Source organism: Amblyomma americanum, chromosome 2, assembly GCF_052857255.1.
Source record: "Amblyomma americanum isolate KBUSLIRL-KWMA chromosome 2, ASM5285725v1, whole genome shotgun sequence".
Taxonomy (NCBI): domain Eukaryota; kingdom Metazoa; phylum Arthropoda; class Arachnida; order Ixodida; family Ixodidae; genus Amblyomma; species Amblyomma americanum.
The window spans coordinates 121523836-121532380 of record NC_135498.1 but is presented as its reverse complement, the minus strand read 5'-3'; positions in this window follow the sequence as shown (position 1 = coordinate 121532380).

The following is an 8545-nucleotide window of genomic DNA, read 5'->3' as shown; positions in this document are numbered from 1 at the left end:
CGACTTCCATGAGAAGGTGGGCAAGAAGCAGGCTGGCGACCAGGCTGTAGGTGACTATGGGATAGATTCTAGGAATAGCAGGGGCGAGTTATTAGTTGAGTTCGCAGATAGAAAAAATTTACGGATCATAAATTCTCCTTCCGCAAACGAGAGAACAGGAAATGGGTCTGGAAGAGCCCCAATGGTGAGACTAAAAATGAAATCGACTTCATACTATGCGCTCAACCTGACATCGTTCAGGATGTGCACGTCCTCGAAAAGTTGTATTGTAGCGGCCACAGAATGGTAAGGTCTCGAATTAGGTAAGACTTTACGGGAAAACTGAAGAAGCTAGTGAAGTGGAAGTCCATTAACGAGTTAGCTGTAAGAGGGAAAATGGAGAAATTAGGGATATCGCTGCTGAACAGATATTCAACTTTAACTGCGGAAGATTATCTGAAATTGACCTAGAAAGGGGGTCTCAATTAAGGTGCGATATGTCTGTAATGTTAAAAGACGACGGTTCATAATTATCTCCCAGCAAGAATTATTTTAATGCGTTTTGTGGAAGCTGAGTTATACGCAGACGAAATTTGAACTTCTGCGTCTTCGCACCTTTCCCTCTCCTCTCGCACGCCAAAACGGCGGCGCTCCTCCGCCGGCTCCACTCACTCGGCCCCTTCCCTACCACCGCCGGCTGCGGCGCGCGCGGAGTGGACGCGGCCGCGGTAGCGCGTGACGTCTGAAAGAATTTGGCGCTGTGAACCAATAATAACCCCTGGCTGCTGACGTCATTTGCAAGACGTGACGTCGTCTGCCAGGTTTTCGTGCGAAAGTCCGGCACCGCGGGTCGCCGCGAGGTGCGAAAGCGGGAGTTTTAAAAATGTAAATTTCCCGCTCGCTTTTGAGGTCTCGTACGCGGCATGGACGCTCGGTGGCCTGTGCTCTACGTAGTGCAAGCATTTTAAAGCCAAGCTCGAACACCCCTTTCTGTGGCCCTTTAATGTTCATACAATGAACGATAATCTGACAGATATCACTACGGAGTGCGCAGTAGAAGTACCAGAAGCTTGGAAGAACGCAAACATTATGTTAATTCATGAGAAAGGAGACTCCAAAAACTTGGAAAATTACATACCGATCAGCTTACTGTCCGTTGCCAACAAGACATTTACTAACGATATCACACAATAGATAATATTCACACTATCAATCAGGTAATAAATGAATGAGCAGAATATAAGCAGCCCCTATATATAGCCTTTATTTATTACGAGAAAGCATTCGGCTCAGTGGAAACCTAGAGCTATTCACCACCTGTTTACAGGTGTTCTGAGGCCTCGATTGGGAACTGTTAGGGATAAGAGTTAATGGACAATACTTAAATAATCTGCGATTTGCTTGCTGAGTCCCTCAGGAGCTTAACTGCAAATCCTGATCAGTGAGTTAGGCAGAGCAGAACGGTTGGTCTAAAAATTAATATGCAGAAAACCAAAGCAATGTTCAGCGGTCTAGCAAGGGAACAGCAGTTTACAACTGGCAGCGAGGTACTGGAAGTAGTAAAGCAATACGTCTATATACCTAGTGCATGTAGTGACAGCTGATGCGGATCATGAGAGGGGTATAACCAGAAGGATAAAAATGAGGTGGAGTCCATATGGCAGGTTTTCTCAGATCAGGAATAGTTTACCAATATTCCTCAAGAGAAAAATGTACAACAGCTGTATATTGTCGGTACTCGCGTACGCAGCAGAAACGTAGAGGCTAACGAAAAGGGTTTAGGTTAAGTACAACGCAGCGAGCTATGAAAAGAAAAATGATAAGTGTAACGTTAGAAGAAATGGGTTTGGGCAGGGCATGTAATGCGAAAGCAAGATAACCGCTGGTCCTTAAGAGTAACGTAGTGGATTCATAGAGAAGGCAAGTGTAGCAGGGGGAGGCAGAAGGTTTGGTGGGCGGATGAGATTAAGTTTTTAGGCATAGTGTGGGCGCAGCTGGCAAAGGACAGGGTTAATTAGAGACATGGGAGAGACTTGCCCTGCAGTGGGTGCAGTTAGGCTGATGATGATGATGCTAACAAGTACGCGACGCATACCCGGTCCTGCTTGCATGAAACTAACTGCGTTTAATAGTGTTTCCCATTCTTGATATCTGCCTCTGTTTGTCGTGACATGTGGTCGCTTCTTCAGGTCACCTGCTTGTTTACAGGCAAGCCTATGCTTCATTCCAGAGATGTATAGTTGCATATTTGTCATACAAATGAGAGCGTGGGGCTGAAAGATTCGCCATCCGTGTGTTTGCATGTGCTCCGGTGTTGTCGCCGCGTGCTTGGTTTTGAGCACTTAGCCACTTGACTGGGGGTGCTTTGTGTCGGAGACGTTAAGTGACGGATGACCGGCTTGGTCCGCTCCAAGGGCAAGTACTTGCGACAGACCTGCTTAGTGGTGGTAGTGTAAATGCTTTGTTTCATTTCTTGTCAGCGGTTGAGACTATTTAATTTGACGTTTCTGTAAAGAGGGGACTTATTCAAGACACACTGCAATGTCAGTTAACCGAATGACGGAACACTGGAGTTCGAGTTATATGGCGCTCCCTTTATCGGTTCTTGGACGCACTACGCTCTTGCACCTTATATGTTGAGGCTTCCGTTGTACCGATTGCAAGACCTGAAATTTAATAATTTTCCCATTTGCCTTGGTATTGCAAGCAAGAATTGCCATCACCTGTTGTAAACACAAAGGGAACAAGGCAAAGGAAAGCCTTTGAGTGCTTGCCAACGTCTCGACGAGAGGACTTGTCTCTCTTGTCCTCTTGTCGAAACTTTGGTAAACTCCCAGAGGCTTATTTCCTTTCCCTTGTTCACATTGCGTTTGCAAGAAAGCCACCTACCTGCTCTCTCTCTACCATGGACTTCACCTGTTGTGTACTTTTACGGAAATAACTAGTTCAGGAACTTTTTCTTGGGTTAATAGCATTGCAGGGGGGGGGGCGATTTCATGTATACTGGTGAGGTGATCAAACTTACTTCCTTCTCACTGATACGACAAGCCCAACTTCTGAGGATATGTTGGGCTGCTAGCCGTGTAAGCAGTAACGGAAGACCTGACATATGTCAGTAAGCTATACACCGCAGCTGACACAGGACAGACGGCAGTGAGGACACAGGGCGGCTTCACCAACTGGCCAATACCTCTACCCTCCTAAACTGACGTATGTGCTTCGTGAGCTCGCAAAGGTAGGCTTCTCCTAAGAAACAATCTGCAAAGATTTCATGAAACTATAGTAAACACTCAACTAAGGAACAGGAGGCAGACCAAGTGGAATAATGCAGTCGACAACGACCAGCACCTGGAAGGCCTTTCTTGGGGAATGGAAGTCTTGTAGCGCCGAAAGTGTTTCATGGAAACGATTTGATGCCGCCTTCGCAGTGAATAGCACACCTTACATACTACATACCTACGAAACTTTGTGAATGACGCAAAGACGTGGTCACAGTAAAGACCGCTTTATTTAAATGCACTAAACTTTAACGACCAATAAAAAGTATTTCGCTCAATTTACGACACATTGTTTCCGCTATAATTTGCTCTAAGGTAAGGTAAGCAAACGTTATTGGATATTTTAAGTAATTCGCGGCTGCAGGACCCGCGTCGTCCTCGTCTCAGGCTGTCCCGGGTCCTGTCCTCGCAAGGTTGGGCCCCTATTCCAGAGCTGCGCTGAGCCGCGCTGCCTCACAAGCGTGCTGCGCCAGGGTCCTTTGGATTGTGAGCTCGCTGCTGGCTAGCCGGCTCTTCCATTGCTCCCCACTCGGGTGTTCGTGTTGGTGGAATGTTCTGTTTCGCTCACACTCCCACGTGATGTGGTAGAGTGTCGGCACCGCCCCGCACCAAGGGCATGTGGCTCTGTACTGTTTTGGAAACATCTTGTTCAGTAGGTGTAGGTTGGGAAAAACACCCGTCTGCAGCCTGCGCCACCCGGTCGCCTCCTCCCGGTCGCCTCCTCCTGTGTAGCGTTGGGTACCTATATATCATGCCCCTGTATAGGTCCAGGTGCTCCGCGTACCCCCCGTCGCCGCCCAGGGTGAAGAAGTAGTCCGGATGCCCCGCTCGGAAACTCAACTCGCGAGCTAGGCCGTCCGCCTTCTCATTCCCCTTAATGCCTGCGGGTCCGGGTATCCATATCAGGTTGTGTATGTGTTTTCTATCCAAGCATTTTACCTTTCAGAGTATGTTTAGGGCCACGCTACTTATTCTCCCTCTGATGTAGTTTCTGCATGTCTCCTTCGAGTCAGTAAGTATATTTAGGGACTTGTTTTCCCTGGACCCATTAGCTACCGCCATGCCTATGGCGATCTCCTCAGCCTCTGTTGCGTCCGCAATCCCGGCTGCTGCGCATGTAACCAGGTCTACCTTGTGATTGACCACCACCGCTGCGGTCGTGCATTACCTCCCGGTTAGGTACAGTGATGCATCCGTATAGACTGTGCTTTCCAGTTGGGCCAGTCCCAGTTCCACATACTCGGCTCTCGCTTTCCGTCTGCCCTCGTGGACGTTCGGATCCATATTCCCTGGCAGGGGGCTACCCTAAGTCTTCCCCTGATTTCGTCTGGGACGTCCTGGTAAATGTCCATGCGACCTTGTGTATCCACACTTATCCTTTTTAGTAGCGCCCGGCCTGTTAGCGTGCCTCGGAGTCTCATAGTTTGTGCTCTGAGCAGGGCTTCTCCCAGTTCGTAAAAAGTGTTGCTGATTCCTAGTTGGAGCAATTTTTCGTTTGATGTATTCCTGGGTAGATGGAGAGCGATCTTGTAGCCTTCCTCAGGATTACATCTATCTGCTCCCTGTCTGTCTTCCTTGTCACTTAGTAGGGCAAGGAGTATGTGACACGGCTGACTATCAGGCTGTTAACGAGTCTGAGTGTGTACTCTTCATTCATGCCATATCTCCTGTGTGAGATCCTGCTGATCATTCGTCCTACCTGCTCTGCTGCTTTACTTATTAGGCTAATGGTGTGGCTGCACTTCCCACTCCTTTGCATCCACATACACAGCACCCTTATCATTTCCTTTTCTGGGATTTTCTGCCCCTCTAGACGGACTTCTAGGTCTGCCTTGGTGGGGTGCCTTCCGACCCTCAGAAGCTCTGACTTCTCGGTCGAACATTTGAGACCTCTTTGGTGTAGTTCGCCACACAGGAGGCCGCTTCCTGTAGCCTGTCCTGTTTTCCCCGCAGCGATCCTTGCGTAACCCATACCGTGACGTCGTCCGCGTACATCGCGTGTTGAATTCCCGGTATTCTTTCCAGTTGCCTTGCTAGCCCGATCATCGCCACGTTGAATAGGATTCGTGAGACAACTGATCGTTGGGCTGTGCCTCTGCATGGTGTGGAGAATGGATCGCTTCTTAGCTCTCCCAGACCGACCGTTGCAGTTCTATTGCTTAAGAAGGCCCTGATGTAGTTATGAACCCTTCTTCCGCAATTGGTATTGTTGATGCCTTCCATAATGGCCGCGTGGCTGACGTTGTGAAAGGCTCCTTTGATGTCTAGGGCCATGACCACGTTTTCTCCAGCCCTAGGCATTGCGGTAAGGATATCCTCTGAGTTGTAGCAGTATGTACTGAGTGGCTAGATTAGCTCTGAAGCCGAACATGCGGTCTGGGTATAGCCTTTCTCTCTCTAGGTGTGTTTGGATTCTTTTGGTGATTATCCTTTCGTAAAGCTTGCTTAGAAAAGATGTTAGGGAGATCGGCTTTAGGTTCTCGATCGACAGCTTTTTGCCTGGTTTCGGTATCATGACCACCACTGCGTGCTTCCACTCTGCTGGTACTACGCCCTCCTGCCAAAGCTTCCTGAGGTACTCGACTAGTTGGTCTATGGCTTTGTCGCTGAGCTTTCTGATTAGCGGGTTGCTAATCTTATCTGCCCCCGCTGCTGTGTTCTTGGTGGCGGACCTCATCGCCTCAATCACTTCTTCCCTGGTGATGGACCTATCCATGTTCGCATTCTCTTCGCCTCTGTATTCCTCCTTGTAGTTTTCTACCTGTTCCTTCACAAGGCATTTGTTCCGGACCTCTTCTAGTAGCTGTTCTTCAGTGCCGCTGTACTGATGCACTAGCCTTTGTATTTATTTGTTGTTTTCCGCTTTGCTTCGGGATGGATCCGTGAGAGGCTTGATCTAAGAAAATCACGTGTCTGTTCGTCCTTAAAGCAGGAAATGCTGCAACGTAGGACAGTGGGCGAGTTAGTATTGCATCTTGAGAGAACAAAACAGTGCAACTAAAACGAAGAAAAGCGCTTGTACAGTCTAACGAGATTTGAAGGCGATCACTTCAGGGCTAACCTACTCTGATTAATGTGCTCTAACAGGGTTTATTTCTGCAAGAAGGCTCCGGCGAATAAAATACCTTTTGGTAGGCAAAGAATTATCTTATGAGCCGTCATGTTTGTTGCAGACAAAGTGACCATCAGGCCACGAAAAATTTGTTAGTCTACTTCAGTCTGAACGAACGCGATTACTCTTTAGTCCCGCTAGACCGTACCTGTATTTCCTTTCCCTGTTTCTTCGTTTTAGTTGCTCTATTTCGTTCTTTCAAGGAGATTGTCCTTAAGCCGTCACTTTTCGAAAACGTTCACATCCTTTAGTGCAGTAAACAGGCATTTTGACCCTCTTTGTGATGCATGGTACCCTTAGCGACTTATGCGTCACAAAACCCATGACTACGCCCAATACAGGGCAAGACAACACACCCGAACAGAAAATAGGTCATACACTACATCCAGGACAACACTGGCCAAACTCAGCTGAAGATCGTGAGCAACCGTCCTCACCCATTTCCTGTCTCAAATCTCATCACGAAGTCACCATATTTCGTGAGCGATCTGGCTAACTGCGCTGCGCAACTTCACAATACATGTCACTAAACTCTTCTAGAAGCTTTTCTGGCTTCAGCAACAAAGTCTGTGTTATAAACTAGTTCTCTATCACCCGCCGCGGTGGCTCAGTGGTTAGGGCGCTCGGATACTGATCCGGAGGTCCCGCGTTCGAACCCGACCGTGGCGGCCGCGTTTCGCTAACGCGCCCGTGTACTGTGCAATGTCAGTGCACGTTAAAGGTCTCTAGGTGGTCTAAACTATTCCGGAGCCCTCCACTACGCACGTCTTCCTTTCTTCCTTCTCTCAGTACCTCCTTTATCCTTTTCCTTAAGGCGCGGTTCAGGTATCCGTCGAGATGTGACAAATACTGCACCACTTCCTTTCCCCAAAAGCAATTTTATTCTTTCTCTCACATCAATACGAATGCAACGAACGCCATATGAAAGCGTTTTTACTATACTGAGGCGCACAATCGGCTGTAGAAATTCGACACAGTGGCGCCATGACATTAAATTGCAAAACGTTTATTTCGTCAGAAGGCAAAATGCAGATCCGTGTTAGGTCGCTTGTCGGTCCATGGCTGACAGCGATCTGAGTAGACCATTCAATGGCCCGGGTCTGAGCGCCTATGTCTGAGCTGACCAACACTAGTTCCCATTGCTCAAGATTGTATAGGAACTTTTATTGGAGATTACGGAGGTGGCTCCTCTTTACGATTGCACATATGTGATCGTAAGTGGCTATTTCGCCATTCTGCTCCTAGCAATAAAGTTCATTACGCCACAAGGGCTATGGCACAAAGGAGAGATTACGATGAGTGATCTGGAAAAAAAATTTAGGGGGCACTTTGTTGACCTAAAGTGCAGTGAATCGAAAGCCTTTAGTGCGGTTTTGCTGCTTGTGTCGCTGATGTGTGCTGATGTTGATTAAAAACTACAGAGCGTTTAGGCGGCATCCTTCCGGATCGGGTTTCAAGAGGCGTCTGGCGAGATTGCCTGGGGTACGCTCCTCTCGAACAATGGTGGCGACACTCAATGGCGCCATACACTGATCAGCAACACGGATTTATCATTTTCTTTGCGATGACCCCCCCCCCCTCACTTCTACACTTATAACGATTGATGGTGTAGCTGCTTGGTGTCTTATCTAGATGACGTCATCAGTTTGATTGACAGCTTTAGTGTGACACTTTTCTGCGAACATACCCGCTGGCGAGTCATGAGCTATAAAGGCTTTCGACTTAAAAGGCTGGGGCTAGTACTACTACTCTCCTCTCGAACATACTACTCTCCTTTGGGGGCAAGCGCCAAGGGGTATGCCTTGAAATCTGTGTGCGATTTAATTCACGGGAATATAATTGCATCAGGTCGATTCTTATGCTACAATGTGAATTCACGGCTTTTATTCCGGAGCCCTCCACTACGGCACCTCTCTCTTCCTTTCTTTCACTCCCTCCTTTATCCCTTCCCTTACGGCGCGGTTCAGGTGTTCAAAGATATACGAGGCAGATACTGCGCCATTTCCTTCTCCCAAAAAACCAATTATTATTATTATTATTTCATTTCCTTTTTCTTTCACTTTTTTGCTCTAAATTTTGGCCTTCTTCACAAAATTATCCAATTATTCCACTCCTTGCCCATGTGTGTATTTGTATCAACAATTTACCCAGGCTAATCCCCAACCGTGGGTACGTG